The 17,538-nt window shown below is 45.7% G+C and overlaps 1 protein-coding gene across 10 annotated transcripts in view; it reads right to left on the reverse strand.

Annotated features, from left to right (window-relative positions):
- Positions 1-9,165, reverse strand: part of CHD6 (chromodomain helicase DNA binding protein 6) — a 209,956-nt gene extending 200,791 nt beyond the window's left edge. For 9 of the 10 annotated variants that reach the window (XR_012647850.1, XM_075011571.1, XM_075011572.1 and 6 more), the window contains exon 1: positions 8,950-9,165. The gene's annotated coding sequence lies outside the window, so the exon portion shown is untranslated. Of the gene's footprint in view, positions 1-8,158; positions 8,581-8,949 lie in introns of those variants that run through there. The other variant, XM_075011566.1, reaches the window with a different exon arrangement.
- Between the last annotated feature and the right edge of the window lie 8,373 nt (positions 9,166-17,538).

Consider the following 17,538-nt stretch of genomic DNA (forward strand, 5'->3'; position numbering starts at 1 on the left):
TTCTGCAACTCTCCAACAGGAAGCATTATATCCTCACATTCCTCTCCACTGGAACAAAGCTATAATAATTAAGCACTGAAATAAGTTGCCTAGGGAGGTTATAGAATTTCCATCACTGGAGATTTTTAAGAACAAGTTAGACGAACACCTGTCAAAAATGGCCCAGATAATATTTAGTCCCGTCACAAGTGCGGAGAACCAGACTAGATGACCTTTAGACGTCCCTTCCAGTCACAGGATTCTATGATTGCTGAGCCCCTCCTAGCAGCTCAGACATGCATATGCTTTGGACAGTGCTATGTCATGCTATGTTCATGAGGCATACCAACAATTCACCCCAACCCCTCACCTGCCTAATCCAAACCATATTAGCCAGAGACACCACAGGTAATGCCAGTTACCACACTGAATGTTGATTAGACACACCTGCAGACAGTCCACAGGTTCACAGAGGTGAATAGATAAGAGAAGTCAGCAGTTAGCCCTAGCTTTTGGCATCCTCTATCTAGATGATCTGTGGTTACCACCACCCACGGCATTTCTCATCCCCATAGTCATGGGGGAGTGGGAAGAAACATTATCCACAGTCTACAAATAGAGAACGACCCCCAAACAGCTGAAGTGACTTGCCCACAAGCACATGGAGAATCTGTGCCAGAGCCAGGGACTGAACATCTCAAGCAGAAAGCCTCAGCATAGTCCCATCTGAGAGACAGGACAGGCTTAAACAGGATCTCACTGAGCTGTCTTGAGACCTCACTTAGTAGGACAGTCACCTGCTGTTCCATTGCATGAGCCCTCATATCACTGAGATGCCATCCTCTACTAGAAGTCAGTGGAGACAACAAGACAAACACAGACAATCTGGTGGCCATGCTCAGATGGTCAGCCCCCTTAGAGCTCTTTCATATTGGATACAATCAACACTATTTCTAAAAGCAGTGACAGAATGAAAGGCAGCAGCTGAAGCCAGGAAAATCAAGGGGGGGCTGCTAAGGAGAGTGAAGCCCTGTCAAGAGCTTAGCACCTCTCTATCATCATAGTCAACTCAGCAGAGAAGCCTGTAACCCCACTGCCTGCCTGCATTCCATAAAGCAAATAGTTGCACAGGCATAGTACTCCCTTTCCAAAGAGTTGCCCAGAGCACACCACCTTCCCTCCTGTCAGATTTGCACATAGCATTCAGAGCCAGAAGACTTCACTACTGTAATCCTTTACACCTGGGGATGAAAACACCATCCTCAAAAGTGCTACATTTAGTTGAACATGCAGCACTACAGGCAGCAAAGAGCCACTTCATATGCCAGCTTCCCAAGGGATACCAGAGCAAATTCAAGAGCTTGGTCCTCATCCTGCAAACGCTCCATGAGACTGACCCCAGCTAAATTCCTGCAAAGCATGAGAACCATTGCCTTCAAGAACAAAGTTTGTATATATGTAGGAAATACTTTCTTGACAACTATCCCACAAATCTGTAACTATCGAAAGATCAGAGTGACCACAAACCTCACTGTCTTCACAGCTAATGGCAAGCCTTGATTCGGTCTGTCTGCCCACAATACTACTACCTTAAGAACAAACACACACAGCCAGGTGCCACTGACAGGAGAAAGAAACATATATGGCTGTGTGCACACAGATGCATTCTGGGAAGTGCTCAGAAACCCATGTGAAAGATACCACACAGGAACCAAGGCAGATCAATAGGGGACGTGGGCCTTCCAACCCTTGGAGATAAAATAAAAGAAGAGCAGCACACTGTACACCCAGACAGCATGTTTTCCTTTCTGGTTCAAGAGAGCACCAAGTAATGGATCTAGACAGTTTCCTAGGAATTTCAGAGAGACCTATTCCTCTCTCTTCTCAGGCGTTTAACAAATACATATACTACACATAGTTACTATTTTGTTAAAATTAAATTTAAAACCTGTGTTAATTCAGCATGTTTCAGATGTTTATATGCACAAAAGCCAGGAAACTTAAGGCTATGGTTTCCATAGGAATAGAAGTAAAAGCACCAATGTTTGCATCTGTAAGGAGGGTTAACAAGATGAGTTACATATGCACAAAAACAAAAGAGTTTTTGTAAAAGCCTGGTTTCTTGACTTCAACCATAACTTAGCACTGTCCTTGTCTATTACATCCCAAAACATTGTATGCACCAAGTAGCTGTACTTAAGTTTACTCTGGTTTTAAAGAAATGATCTGTTTGAGGAAAACTGTCAATATGTAATAAGGGAAACACACCTGGAACCAGTCAAATGAAAAGCTAATTCTGGTGTCCGCACTACAAAGTGAGCTCATCGTGTATATACACTCAAGTGGGCAAACAAAAGTGGAGGAGACCAAAAACTCTTATGCAAATAAGAGAGACCGACTGACCACAATTTTTCAGATTCCTTTATGGCTTGCGAGGACAGTGATTTAAGTCAAAGGACAGTTTCCTCCTTAAAATCCTCATAACATCAGAACAACAGAGACAACTGGCTGGCCATCCTCAGATAACTGCCCCCTTTATAAATACACATTGGCCAATGTTTCTGAAAGCAGCTACTGGTTTTGAGTGCCCAATTTGAGATATCTTGAGTCCAATGCTCAGGGAAGCATTGCCTTCCGCTGGAGCCAGGAGCACAAGCCACTTCAGAGAATCTGACCCAAGGAGTCTCAAGCTGGGCACCAAAAATAAAGCATCCTCAAGTTTGGGGCTTTTTTGCTTTAACATCCTACCACCACCATATAGCTACTAAGTATTTAAGACAGTGTTTCCTCCCCCAAGATGGAATGGTGTCCCAGTATACCTGTTCCATATCCACTCACAGTATATCCCAGGGCAGCTGCCTCCCACTCATTTTCCTATCAGGCTGGAAATAAAACACATTTTTAAATATGACATACAGAAGGTCAGATCAGATGATAAAAATGATCCTTTCTGGACTTCTAATCTATGGTCATCCCACACACCTCTACTTTTCTTCTTCTTTTACTGGAGGCGTATAGCACCCTCTAGAATAAACAGAAAAGTCTGCATTGTGCTGGTAGTGCACCCAGTGTGAAAGATTCCATTGTATGTCCATTTTGGACATTAAAAAATTCTCTTTGGCTCAGTCCTGAGAATTATTAGCCGGCTGGTTGGTTTTTAACCTGAGCAAATTGGGCTCCAAAGCACTGGAGACTCGGGGGAGGGGAGGAGGAGTCTGAAAAATCTGCTATATCCTCATACATTCTATACATTCCTTATTTCCATTCTGAAAGAAGTTTCTGTGGCAAGGATGAAGCCACCCCAAGGTGAGTCAAGAAGCTGCTGTTCTGTAATCCCAGCCTTGCTGAGATGTGCCTGAAGGCAGGGAGACAGAGTTTGAGCATCTGGCCCCATCCAAGTCCATCGCTCCCAGTAAGCCACTACACAGGTAAGATATAAACTTCCCATCACAGAAGAAATTGAGAAAGTCAAAAGGAAAAAAAAACAACAATGCAACAATAAGACTGTGCAGTCAGAGTTAGGGAGAAAGACTGCAGAAATTAGAGATCCTATAGCAACTATAATATACTAAACATCAAGAAAAATACTTTGACGTTCACAAAGAACAAGAAAGAGGGATGGAAAAAAATACACCTTACATGCTAGCCTGAGAGGCCTAGAGTTGGCATGAAGTGACTTACTGTCACTGTGGAACCTGAACATTGCATGTTCTCACATTAGAAACTGGGGACTAGCAACCTTTCTGCTCAGCTATTAGAAACAACACATTGTGATTAAAAGTGCCAACAGCTGGTATGCAGCCTCCTCCACACACATGCACTCAGACCCCTCACCAGCCTACATATTTAAAAAACAGCTAAGCAGTTTTGCTCTCCCCATAGTTCCTGATTTCATAGTGAGGTTTACACCCACTGCCAGGTATTCTCTAGGGGTAAAAATACAACTCCCCAAACAGTAAAGGAAGGAGCTTTTGGCATAAAGACCAACTGCATCACTTTTTCCACAGAAAGGGGCCTTACAGTGATGGAGTGAATATTCCTAAATGCAGTTAACTAAAAATGCCATTCAAATGCTTACCTCCCCTTGAAGCTTTTTGGGGCCCAATCCCAACAGGTGAGGCATGCCTCCTACCAAGGGCACAGAACCCTCAATTCTCACTGACTTCCCAGGAAGCTCAAGGTGCTCACAATCCTGCTGGAATAGCCCCTGGGGAGCATTCTCCTACCTGACCATCAAGTTCCTGCCTTAAAAACCAAGAGCAGACTACAAAAGCTCCTCTGGGCATAACCACAACATCCATATTAAAATAAATAAATAAACAAACAGCTTTATACTATCCGATTGCTAGGCTGTATGCTAGATAATCCCATATAAGGATAGATCCAGAGGGATGGATGCATTGTCACATCACACAGAAAAATATTCTCTACCAACCTAAGACATCAAGAGAACCTGAGGGAGGGGGTTATGTTCGTGTTCTCTTTGTATCATGAGCTTTGCTCTCTTCCTCCCCCCATTCCTACTAGTGGGTTTTGTTCTTCTTTTTTGTATTTCTCTGAAGACTCATTGTTACAAAACAATGACAACAAGATGGCCTCTGACTCTCACTCACTTTTAGAAATCCGACCACAACCTCTTTTGGGCAGGTACTGTCTATCCCCAGGTGTCTGCAGAGACTTCGCACACTAAGACCCTGATGCCAAGCAGGGCCTTGGGGCCATCACCAATGTACTAAACAGAAGGCAATAATATCCAGTATACTGTGCCTTTGCTTTGCGGTCAAAGTTAACTCTGTTTTACCATTATTTTTTCAACCTTTTTCAAGATGTCATATCCAAATAGGCCAAATGTACCCATATGTGGGATTGTAACTAAATTCCCACAGATCCCTTGTGGCATTTGTTTACTTTCTGCACTTCAAGCACAGCCACTGGGCGCTTCCTGGCAGCTCTACCTCTGCTTCCATGTGGTAACACAAAGCTAGAGTAATCACCTTTCAAACGCTGCAGTGGAAGGTTAAATCTACCTCCCTAAAAGCAAGCTTACTTACTATTATTTAAAAGTAGTAATTAAAAATATCTTCTACTCATAAAAGATTCTCTTGATCTCCGGAAAGAACCTCAGTTTAGGCTCACCAGACTCAATGTTCCTTTAAGCTAAGACAACTTCAGAGAATGTCTTAGTGATACCTGCTTGCTTCTCCTGTACTCAACAAATCAAATCCACATTCCTTTATTAATGGACCACCAAGAACAGGAGCCCGAGCAATCCTTCCCTCCCTCTTTTTTAAGAGAAAATCCCTTCCTGATCAGTTGACAGGCAAGATACTAGCTCTTATCTTCAACAACTCAGGCCAGAATGCCACAGGTGCATGCAGTAGCACAAAGGCCCCAGACTCAAGAGTCTTTCTTGCTGCCTTCCAAGGCCAAGAATTTAGCCACTAACCTCTTCAAAAGAATTCATTTGCTCATGCAAACTCCTTTAGAAATAAGATACACCATTCCATAAAATACTTTATATCATCTATCTGTAAAATGTTATGTTACTGAGACATTATTATGGGGAAAATATTAAGAATCTCTCAAGGGATATTAATTTTACAAATTATGAAGCCACTATTGTAAGGAAAGAAAGGTAGGTGCTTATTTCTCACTCAGCTATGCAGCAATACAACTTCAGAAACAGAAGTTCCTTGACGCTGTCAATTGACTGAGCAACTAGCTAATTGCAAAAGATATGCATTATTATTGGATCAACAACACTGACAAAGGGCCCAGGAAACTACTGAAGCCTACTCCTGCTGAACACTGGTAGCTCAGAAAGGGCTTATTTCTGATGCAGGAGAGAGAATGGAAAGAAGGGTTAATGTAACTAGTTAAATAAGGCACAGTTTTCTTCACCCAGCAAACTGCTAATTTAGCACACTGGACCAACAAGAAGTCCTGTGGCACCTTATAGACTAACAGATATTTTGGAGCATAAGCTTTCAAGGGCAAAGACCCACTTTTTCAAGTGAATCTTTGCCCTTGAAAGCTTATGCTCCAAAATATCTGTTGGTCTATAAGGTGCCACAGGACTTCTTGTTTTTGAAGATACAGACTAACTCAGCTACCTCTCTGATACCTGTCACACTGAACCAGACAGTGACAAAGCTTAGTGACACCCTCCATAAACGGCATACCTTTGTCACATACTACAGAAAAATGGTGCAAGAAGTCTCACAATTTCAGAGAGAGTCAAGATAGTTAATTGTTAACACAGATACAATAACCCCTGAAAAGGGGCTGATGCTTTCCAGGACATATCACAACCAATGGCTGAGATGATGTTAAGAAAATAAGACAGCAACAGTTTCAAGCCATGATTTGCAAACCCCAATGAATGAAGAACCAGTTTTATACTATCTTTTATTTGGAAACATTTTAAAGTTTTGCTACATGAAGTGTCCACAGAGGTTCTGCTGGGATATAATCCTAATATTACAGAATGCTATATTATGATACTTTATGCTCTCAAAGTACTAAATAGTCATTATTCACTAACCTTAACCAAAGCTCTGTTATGTGCACATGCCTCCTTACACAAAGGGAAACCAAGGCACACAGTGTTCCAGGGACACATCCAAGGCCCCAGAAGGAGTTGTTGACCTTTCTTTAGCAAGCGATTTTAAATAAATCTGACTAAATGAACAACATTTTAAGCTATGATGTCTCAAAACTAAAAGGAAAAAAAGTATTAAGATTCAGTACTAGAAGATAAATTTCTCTACCAAGTCAGTGAGAAGGCCACCTAAGTATGACAACTGTTTTTGGAACTAAAAGAGAGGGAACAGCAGTTTCTACAAGTGAACCAGCCAGTTTTGCAAAAAGCAGACTCTAAAGCATTTATGGTGCTGGGCAGCCCAAAATTAATTCCCTTATGGAGAACAACATGACAGAGATAATACATGAATGAAATAAACAAGAAACTGAAGACAAAGGAACAGCTGATTTTTTTTTTACCTTTAAGGTGGATGTGACTGAGAGTGTGAGAACAATGTTAACTTGCTGCTGAAGGATTACATGAGCGCTGCTCAACTTTCCCTCTCATAAGGTTATATTCTAAACAACCTGACACCACAACAGTTCAGCAATTTGAGCATTGCCACCTGTCAAGCATTTGTAAAGGAAAAGCTTTGAAATAGAGAGGCAGTCTGGGAGCACTATAACACTCAGGCCATCCCCAAAGATATCACTATCAATGAGGCCAGCAATTGTAGAGTAGCAAATCGCAGCCTTCTGCGCAGACACATGGGATAACCTTGCATGATCACCATTCAACCTGTTCTGCTACTCTACTAACAGGAACCAATCGCTCTTTAGATCCAAAAGAGGAGCACCAGGAGATGGAGTAGACAATGTTTTTTGCAAAAAGTACCTCAGCTCACTCAAGAAATAAACCATGCACTTTCCATGACAAAGTTAGTGAAAGAATCTCCCAGATCAAAGGTTAACAGCATCCCAGCAAGGTCACCTCTCTGCGCCACCCACAAAGAGTCCATGTACTCATCCTCAGCTCCTAACTTTACTTTGAGTTTAGTGGAATAGTCAGGAAAGTAAATCTACAAACAGAAAAACTTAGCTGTTAAATGTGTCACTAGGCATTAATATCAGCTGATTTCCTCTTCCTCGCCATACACTGTCTCTCTGACTTCTCAAAAATGTTTACCCTAAGATCTGCACTGATCAACATTAAAGAGTCTATTCCAATTACCAGTAAAGTCACTGGTAAAGATAGAGAATTCCACAAAGCAATCATCAAAATGATCAGAATTAAAGCTGTGTAACATAACCATTAGCTAATCATGAGATGACTGCAGCATGAATGAGATGTGACTTTAATGTGCCGGTGATGCCATTATATTGTGACATGGCTGCAATGTCAAAATAGATCAGTGTCTGTTTTGCATACTGCAGGAGAGGCACAAAAGATCACACATGGCAGCTTACAGTAGGAAGGGCTGCTCCTTAACACCCTTCGTTTATTTCTCCTAATCAGTACAATGTGCAAGATGACCTTGCTTGCCATAGGTCAGCTGGCCGGAACCCCTTAAAGAGGATACCTGGCCTTCGAAGGGGTTCCTCTGCTAGCCTTAGAGTTTTAAGACTTAATTATGAATTTGCTTGACCATATTTCTACCCGAAATGCAGACTAGACCCCAGGACCGCTGCACCACCGATCTTCTCCTGGCACAGCCACTGAGCAGCTCTGCCACGGGAGCGTGCGGACTCCACGCATCGGTACAAGGCCACTCTCCCCCCACGCTCCTCAGGCAGCCGGGTGCCGACAGCTGGCAGAACAGCGGATCGTTCCGACTACTCGCTGGCGAAGGACGACGCGAAGTCCGCTCGGCTGCCCCCGGCCCCCAGCCCGGACGGCCGCTCCTACGCTTGGCTCTGCGCTCACTCCGGAGCCCACCGCGCCCGCGTCCATCCGCAGCGCGCTCCTCAGGGGCCCGGGCTCACGGGGGCAAGGGCCGCACGCTGCCAGCCGGGCCGGGCCGGCCTCACTGGGGCTGCAAGTGCAGCGGCCTCCCGGCGGCTCTGGCCGGGCCCGCACCCCCGCGGCCCCAGGGCGCGCGCCAAGCCCCGCGGCAGGGGGAGGAGGGGCGGGGGCGGGACGGCCGCGCGGCCCCGGCCAGGTAACAGTCCCAGGCGGCGGGCCGGGGGCGGCGGGGGGCGGAGCGCTGGACGCCGGCCACAACTTCTCCGGGGGAAACGGTCCCGCCTCCCTCCGGGCGACCGCTGCCGGGCCGGGCCGGGCCGGGCCGGGGCGCGCCGCCCCCTCAGGGGCGACCCACGGGCCGGGCCGCAGCCCAAGGACGGGGCCCTCGCCACGGCCGCGCCGCGCCTCCCCTCAGCTCCGCTCGCTCAGCGGGCGGCCCCCGCGCCCGGGCCGGCGCCGCAGACGAAGTTGGGCGCAGAACTTACCTAAAATGGCTCCTGCGGCAGCCCCCGCCGAGCCAGCTATTATTTGGTGAAGTTTAGCCAGCCGCCCCGCGCGCGCAGCCTAGCCTGGCCCGGCCCGCCCACACGGCGCCGCCACTGGCCCTCGGTCGGCCCGCCCGCCTGCCATTGGCCGGCCGGCCTGTCAGCCACGCGCGGCCTCTCGCAAGCTTGGGTGCAGCGCGCGGATGGCTCTCTCCATTGTGCTCCTATTTGCATGGATGTGATCGCTGCTGGGATTGGCTGGGCCGGAGCCGCGCGCCCCCCGCCCCCCCGGGCCGCCCCGCTCCGCAGCCCCGGCCCGCGCGGCGCTGCTTCTGGCCCCTCTGGGCGCCAGCTCGGGCCTCGCCGGGCTCGGGGCGCGGCGCCCCCGTTCCCGGCCCCCCGCCGATGCAGCGGGGTGGGACTGGCTCCCGCCGGGCCTGTCCAGCTGCGCTCCACGTCCGCCCTCGGTGCCCGGATGTGCCGTTTCCTGCGCAGGGGGAGCCGGGCACGTGCCGGTCGCCTGGGGCTGCGAGTCTCCAGGGGGCTGTGGGGCGGCTTGCTGGGGGCATCGTGACTCCCGCCGACCCCGGGCTGCCGTGCGGGCTCGTAACGTGCAGAGCGAGGCCGGATTCATCGCTGCTGCTCAGTAGCTGGGTCATTAAAACAGCACTAGGGTTCCATGAAACCTTAATGCGTGAAATAAGCAAGGCTGAGCCTTTGGCCGTCTGCGAGTCTCCTCTCTGCCAGCGTGCTCCAAGCAGGGCACTGCTCTTTGTTACACTTGTCACAGGGATGGTGCGAAGTACTCAGCTGCAGGGCTCTGAAATCTTCCCAAGCACCACTCAGAATGCTGCCCAATCCCACCTTCCAGGACAGCAGGGATGCCACCAGGCCTTGTAGTAGCTTTGAGCACAGACAGCCATAGGTGAACTGCAGGTGTCTTTGGAACAGGGTGTGACAGCATCTGTGATGTCCTGAATCAGAAAAACGTGGTCTTCATCCCTCCTGTCTTTCACCTTCTTTAATTTCCTTTGGTTTTGGTGTAATTAAAATCTCTCTAGCAGCGAAGATAGTGCAGGTCTCTGTCCCCTCCAGTGCAAATTTGTAAGAGCCTAAGAGGGTGCATGGAGGCATGCCCCCCTGTTCATGAGATTCAGCAGGTTTTCATTCAGTGCCTCTGTGATTTTGAATCAGCATTGGAACGGATCTCAGGTCATCATGCTCAAATCAGGGAAAACCCCAGTTAAATCCTCCTAGCCAAGACTTCGATGAGCTTGACCTTAAAAAGCTTTTGGGATGAGGATTTTACCGCCTCTGTAGGTAAAACAGTCCAGTGCTTCACCAGTCTCCTAGTGAAATAGTTTTTCATTGTATCCAACCTTGGCCTTCTCCACTGCAACTTGGGACTGTTGCTCCTCATTCTGTCATTTGCCACTAGTCCTCCTCACCTCCACTCCTCTGCGCAACCTTACCTCCTGGGAGCCTCTGCAGTTCCTGATAAATACTACAATCTCTAAAGACTAACAGAATGATTTATTCAGGTATGAGCTCATCACTGAATAAATTATTTTGTTATTCTTTAAAGTGCTACATGTCTGCTGTTCTGCTAGAGTTCAGACTAACACGGCTACCTCTCTCTTACTATACTACAACCTCTGTGATGCAGCTCACCCCCGATACTGTCCACTTTCTGCTGGTTTCTCTTTCTCTGGCTTGTTTTTTCCAAGTGGCACTTGTGTCTCCCAGTGAAGGGCCCAGAACTCATCAAACTTTCTTGTTTTCTCTTAGGGAGAGACTATCCTGATTTTCAGTTGTCATTCAATGAAAACAGCACCACTGAGTGCCAAGCCTATAGAGGTGTTTAACACCTTGTTCTACACCTGCTTGGCTTTCCTTAGTGGTAGAGAAGTTCCCATACCAGTACATCATAAATGTGACTACATGTACCTTTTTCAGTGCTGTCCCAAGGCATTCTGCGTACCACTATATCACAACTGGCCCTATCATCTAACTTGAATTGACTCCCTCTGTGTATTGCAGAATATGATATTCTCTCTTGGGTAAATCATACCATACAACTCGCTGCTTGTTTTCAGTATGATCAGGTAAACTGGAACAGCACTGTTCCAATCAGCCTTGATTTTTCGTCAGCTAGTCCCATACGCTAGGGTTGCCAAAGAGCTGGGAATCCAAACAATCGCTTGCTTCATTTATTGCTGAAGTTCATATTAGCTGTTTATTTGCACAATAGACATCTTGTAAATATGTATATTATAAAACTTAACACAGATTATTAAAAGTGACTCAGATATGCAAAATGAGGCTGGGAAAAGCACTGGAAAAGAGAGCTTAGGGAATCACCATGCATTGGCTGGGGCTAAGTTAGGGAACATCTCAAGAGCTCAGCTGATCTTTGGATTAGCTCCATTGGTGGCACCTGGCTTTGAGTTACTCAGGCCTTAGAAAAGCTTCGTGAGACATTGTAGGAAATCTGCTGGGGATCATGTACCTGAATAATAACCACATTTCTAAAAGATATACTTAAGGCAGAGGAAAATTGTGATACCCTTGCTCATCTTAAACTCATAAATTCCCACCAGATCCTTTGCTGTGTAAATAAGAATATCGACCAAAACTAGGGTGGTGGTATTACCTCTGCATTGTTGAGACTACTGTTAAATTACTACTCTGTCCAGTTCTGGTACCAGCACTTTAAAGAAGATGTTGCAAATCTGAAGGTTCTTGTAAAAAGAATCACAAGATTGGTTTGAGATCTGGAAAACCTGATTACCAAGAGCAATTTGAGAAGCTCAAGCTCTTCAGGTTATCAAAGAGAAGAATTAGAGGTGACTTGATGATAGTCTTTTAATAATTACAGAAGGAAAAATATTTCTGAAAACAGAGAGCTGATCTATCTAGCCTGTGGTTGCTAGTGAGAATCCTCATAAGGCTGGGAGGTTACCTGCAGGAAAGAATAGGCCTGTCACCTAGGGCCTTCTAGAGTGTGGCATCATGATTTAGGATAGGCTGTAGGTCTTTAATGATGTGTTGCAGTGAAAACAAAAAAGCAGTCCAGTACCACTTTAAAGACTAACAAAATAATTTATTAGGTGATGAGCTTTCATGGGACAGACACACCTCTTCAGATCATTGCCATACCAGAACAGACTCAATATTTAAGGCACAGAGAACCAAAAATAGTAATCAAGGCTGACAAATCAGAAAAATTATCAAGGTAAGCAAATCAGAAAGCAGAGGGGCAGAAAGAAGTGGGAGTCAAGAATTAGATAAAGAAAAGTATGTAAAAGAACCCCTCTAATGAGCCAGAAAATTGTCATCCCGGTTCAAACCATGTGTTAATGTGTCAAATTTGAATATAAAAGAGAGAGTTCGGCAGCCTCTCTTTCCAAATGGCTGTGAAAAATTCCTTTTCAGTAAAACACAGACTTTCAGGTCATTAACAGAATGACCCACTCCATTAAAGTGCTGGCTGACAGGTTTGTGAATCAGGAGTGTTTTTATGTCTGTTTTATGCCCGTTAATTCTTTGTGTAAGAGAGTTTGAAGTCTGTCCAATATACGAAGCATGTGGGCATTGTTGGCATATGATGGCATATATGATGTTAGCTGAGGACCATGAGAGTGTGCCTGTGATTCTGAGAATAACCTGGTTAGGTCCAATGATGGTATCTCCAGAAGAGATATGTGGACAAAGTTGGCAACGGGGCTTGTTGCAAGGAAAAGTTCCAGTATTGGTATTCCTGTGGTGTAGTCTGTGATTGTTGGTGAGAATCCTCATAGGGTCAGGAGGTTGTCTGCAGGAGAGAAGAGGCCTGTCACCTAGGGCCTTCTGGAGTGTGGCATCCTGATTAAGGATAGGTTGTAGGTCTTTAATAATGCTTTACAGTGGTTTGAGTTGGAGGCTGTAGGTAATGACCAGTGGTGGTCTTGCTTTTTTGGGCCTGTCTTGGAGTAGCTGGTCTCTGGGTATTCATCTGGCCCTGTCGATTTGTTTTTTTATTTCTCCTGATGGGTAATTCAGGTTTATGAATATTTGGTAGAGATCTTGTAGTTTTTGGTCTCTGTCAGTAGGATCAGAGCAAATGCGACTGTACCTAAGGGTTTGACTGTAAACAGTGAATCTAGTTGTGTGTGCAGGATGGAAGCTAGAAGCATGTAGGTAAGTATAGCGGTCAGTGGGTTTCCAGCAGAGGGTGGCACGGATCAGGCCATCCTTGATTTGTACTGTAGCATCCAGGAAATGTATCTCACATGGAGTAGTGAAGGCATAAGTTGATGGCGGGGTGCAGATTGTTAAAGTCTTTGTGGAATTCTTCTAGTCTCTCTGTACCATGGGTCCAAATCATAAAGATGTTATTGATGTATTGTAAGTAGAAGGAGGGGTAATAGGGAACAAGAGCTGAGGAATCGTTGCAGGTCAGCCATAAATATATTAGCTTTTTGTGGGGCTATGCGGGTGCCCATAGCAGTGCCACTAATCTGGAGGTATAAGTTGTCCCCAAATTGGAAATAATTGTGGGTGAGAACAAAGTTACAGAGGTCAGACACCAGATTGGCTGTGGTGACATCAGGGATGGTATTCCTGATCGCTTGTAATCTGTCTTCGTGTGGAATATTAGTGTACAGAGCCTCTACATCCATGGTGGCAAGGATGGTGTTGTGAGGACCTTTTCCAATGTTTTGTAATTTCCTCAGGAAGTCAGTTGTATCTCAGAGATAGTTGGGAGTGTTGCTGGTATAGGGTTTGAGGAGGGAGTCCACATAACCGGATAATCCAGTGGTAAGGGTGCCAATACCCAAAATGATAGCATGTCTGGGGTTTCTAGGTTTGTGGATTTTGGGAAGTAAATAGAATGATCCAGGCTGGGGCTCAGATGGTGTGTCTGAGTGAATAAGGTCCCGAGTAGCAGCAGGGAGTTCCTCAAGTAGTTGTAATTTCTTTTGGAATTCCAAAGTGGGATCAGAGGAGAGAGGTCTGTAAAATTTGGTGTTGGAGAGTTGTCTGGCTGCCTCCTGTTCATAGTCTGACTTATTCATAATGACAACAGCACCCCCTTTGTCAGCAACCCTGTTCCAGTGGTTTGCACTGGGAGCTATAGGTAATGACCAGTGGTGTTCTGTTATTGGCTTTTTTGGGCCTATCTTGGAGTAGTGGGTTTCTGAGTATTTGTCTGGCCTTCTCAATTTGTTTTTTTACTTCTCCCAGTACGTAATTCTGGTTTATGAATGTTTGGTAGAGATCTTGTAGTTTTTGGTCTCTGTCAGTAGGATCAGAGCAGATGAGATTGTATCTACTATTGGACAGCGAACGAAAACTACAAGATCTCTACCAAGCATTCATAAAACTCCTCTTCTTTTCTCCACTGTCTCTCTTTCTCTCTGCCAAACATTCCTGAACTCTCTGCGTTTCCCTGGGTCCTCTCTTCCCCCACTCTGTTTGGAGCGTTCTGTCTCCGAAGTAATTCCTAACCAGCAGCAGTTCATGTAAAGCAGGAGTAAGGACCCTGTTTTGGGTTCAGGGCCCCCAACCCACATAAAAATCAGTTGGGGGCTGCATAAAAGTGACAAACCAAGAAAGAAAATAAACCCCACAAAACCCTCACTGATGTGGCCCTGACTGAGACACCTCACCCGCCTCACGCTCCAGAGCCACAAGCAGGAGAGTGAGGGAGTGAGATTCAGAGCTTCCCACATGCCAGATTAACTCTGGGGGCCTGGGGTGGGACCAAAAATGTGGGGTTCCCTGTGCAGGAGAGGGCTGTGGAGGAGCAGGAGGAAAGGCGCAGGAGCAGGTTGGGGGTGGGTGTTTGGTTGGGAGAGAAGGTGCTGGAGTACGTTGGGGTGGGTTTTTTGGTTCAGGGTAGGAGGGGAGTAGAAGTGGATTGGTGGCAGTGAAGTGTTCAGGAGTGGGCTGGAGGTGAGGAATGTGGATAGGAGGGAGGGTACAAGAAACAATGGCTTTTGCTTGTCTGTGATATTAGCCAACTCTCTGACTGCTTTGGTAGAGCAAACAGCTGCAAACTGTCTATATTTTGGGTATTTATTACGTATTTCACTATTAGCTGAACACACTGAGCTATGAAGTTTTCCACTTCTTGTGCACTTACTCTGAAATGCTTTGAGGTTAGCCTTGAAGTTAGCTTTGAAGTTAGCTTGTTGTTTCAATGGCACACCATTGGTAGTGCTCCTTCTTCCTTCCCCCATCTTTTAATGTCCCTTGTTGGTGGCTGTCCCTTTCACCCTCTGTTCAGTGACTCATTTCTTCCCTTTCCTACTGTCCCACATTGAGCTCTGCATGCAATGTGAAGCCTGCAAACACCTGGGGAATGTTTCTTACAAAGTGAGACCTCTGAACTGTGGGAGGCAAGGGAGTGCCCCAGGGTGAGGAATGTTTCAAACCAGATTGGACAACGCTCTGGAGAACAGACTGTAGAAAACAACCCTGTACCGGCTCCAGAGGGGAAAGTACTAGGAGAAGGCCTGTATTATCAGTGCATTCTGGAAATCAAGCCTCAGGTGATAATGAATGCCTCTACATAAGAAGAGTTTCTTGAATACATCAGGAGCTGGAGCTGGCAGAAACACCAGCTGGGAGGAAGAGCTGGAGAGGAAAACAAAAGACAGGCGCAATCTGAAAAGTCAGAAACTGTCCTAGAAGCTGTAAAATGACATGTTATAAATGTTAAAAGTCATTGCTCTAAGAGCCCTGAGGCTATGAGAAAGTCCAAATCTAACTTCAAAGCATTTCAGAGTAAGTGAACAAGAAGTGGAAAATTTCATAGCTCAATGTGTTCAGCTAATATATTATTCTGATCTTATTATTAACATATTACTAACATTACCCACAAGCAAATGATCAGGCTAGAAAGTTGTACAAACAGCCAAGAAAATCCTATGGCAGCAAAATCCATTGGTTTGCCTTCTATTATTTGTGTCAAAATGTATGGAGAAAAACAATAAAGCAGTCCAGTAGCACTTTAAAGACTAACAAAATAATTTATTAGGTGATGAGCTTTCATGGGACAGACCCACTTCTTCAGATCATAGCCATACCCGAACAGACTGTATGGAGAAAAAGAATGGACAGTTCCAGATGATGCAAAGAAAAAGAATTAATTGCCCAGACTAACTGTGACTAGGGCCAAGAGAGGAGAGTTCAGTAAAAAATGTTTATTTCTCAGAAAGAACAATCAACAGATCAAACTCTATAGCTATTGGATACAGAACTCCAAGTATGCGAGGGGCAACCATCTTATTCTGTATCCACAAAAATGATGAGAAGTTCTGTGGCACCCTGTAAACTAACAGATTTATTGGAGCACAAGCTTTCATGGGCAATGACGCACTTTGTCAGTTGCATACATTTTGTCTTTGCCCACAAAAGCTTCTGGTCTAATAAATCTGTAAGTCTAAAGGTGCCACAGGACTTCTTGTTGTTTTTACAGAACTGCAAGATTCCAAACCGATTGGAATCATTGCAAACAAGAGACATCCAGGTGAATACGTCATTATGAGTTTGGGTGAATATAATCAGAAACAGGACAATTCAGAGACACTTAACAGACCGATGCATACCAAACTTCAAAGAGAGTGTAAATTTTGTACATGGCAGGGATGTAAACCTGAAATGGGGAGATGTAGTCGAATGCTAAACTGTATTGCACTGTTCAGCCCCTAGATGGTGACATGTGCAACACAACTTATCTGAGCTTACAACAGCTGTGCCTGGCAGTGCATATCTTCTAATGAACAAAGTGTGATATCTCTCTCTACAATGGAAGCTCAGTAGCCAGTTCGTAACTGGTAGAGGACTCTGACCTGAACCCTACCGTGTACAAGCTAGAAGGAAAAGCCCTGAGCAATATAGCTGGTGTGGACTGGAGGTTCAGGGTAAGAGCCAGCTGTTAGGGGTCTGAAATCTGAGGCTTCTAATGAAGAAGGAAATAAGAAGCCTCACCCACTCTATCCCCCGATCCCACCTGGTGCTATCATGGTAAGAACTGGTCACTCCCATGGAGAGCTAAAAAAAGTTATTGTGCCTAGAGAGAGAGGAGAAACAGAGACGCTCAAGACAGACAAATGTCCCAGCAGGGAAAATAGAGGAAGGCATGGGGAAGACCTTCCTTGTGATTGAGCCGGGCTTGCACCAACAAAGCAGCCAAATAACTGCACCCAGGGATGGCCGGATGGACCCAAGCAAGCTAGCTAGAGGCTATGACACTTCAGTGATTCAACCATCCTGTGAACCACAGGACCACAATGGGGAGACAGTGACTTGAGGTGAAAGGTGAAATTGAGGCAGAAGCTTCCTGAAAGCAATGGTAGACAATGCCATCATGTCACGGGGCCCATTTACAATAAATACAGTGGGGTCCTTTGGCCTATTTTGACTTCTCTCTTAAAACTGTACCTGGGACACCCATCCTTGTAGTCTCTAGATCACGTGGCCTACTGAGATGAAGGGAGGCAGCCCAGGAAGGCTGCATAGTGGGGGTGGTTCATTCACAACTGGAAAAGACAGAAACTCAGTGCTAAATTCAAGTTCTAGCTCATTCCAAGCACTGCTGTG

Source organism: Carettochelys insculpta, chromosome 17 (assembly GCF_033958435.1).
Source record: "Carettochelys insculpta isolate YL-2023 chromosome 17, ASM3395843v1, whole genome shotgun sequence".
Taxonomy (NCBI): Eukaryota; Metazoa; Chordata; order Testudines; family Carettochelyidae; genus Carettochelys; species Carettochelys insculpta.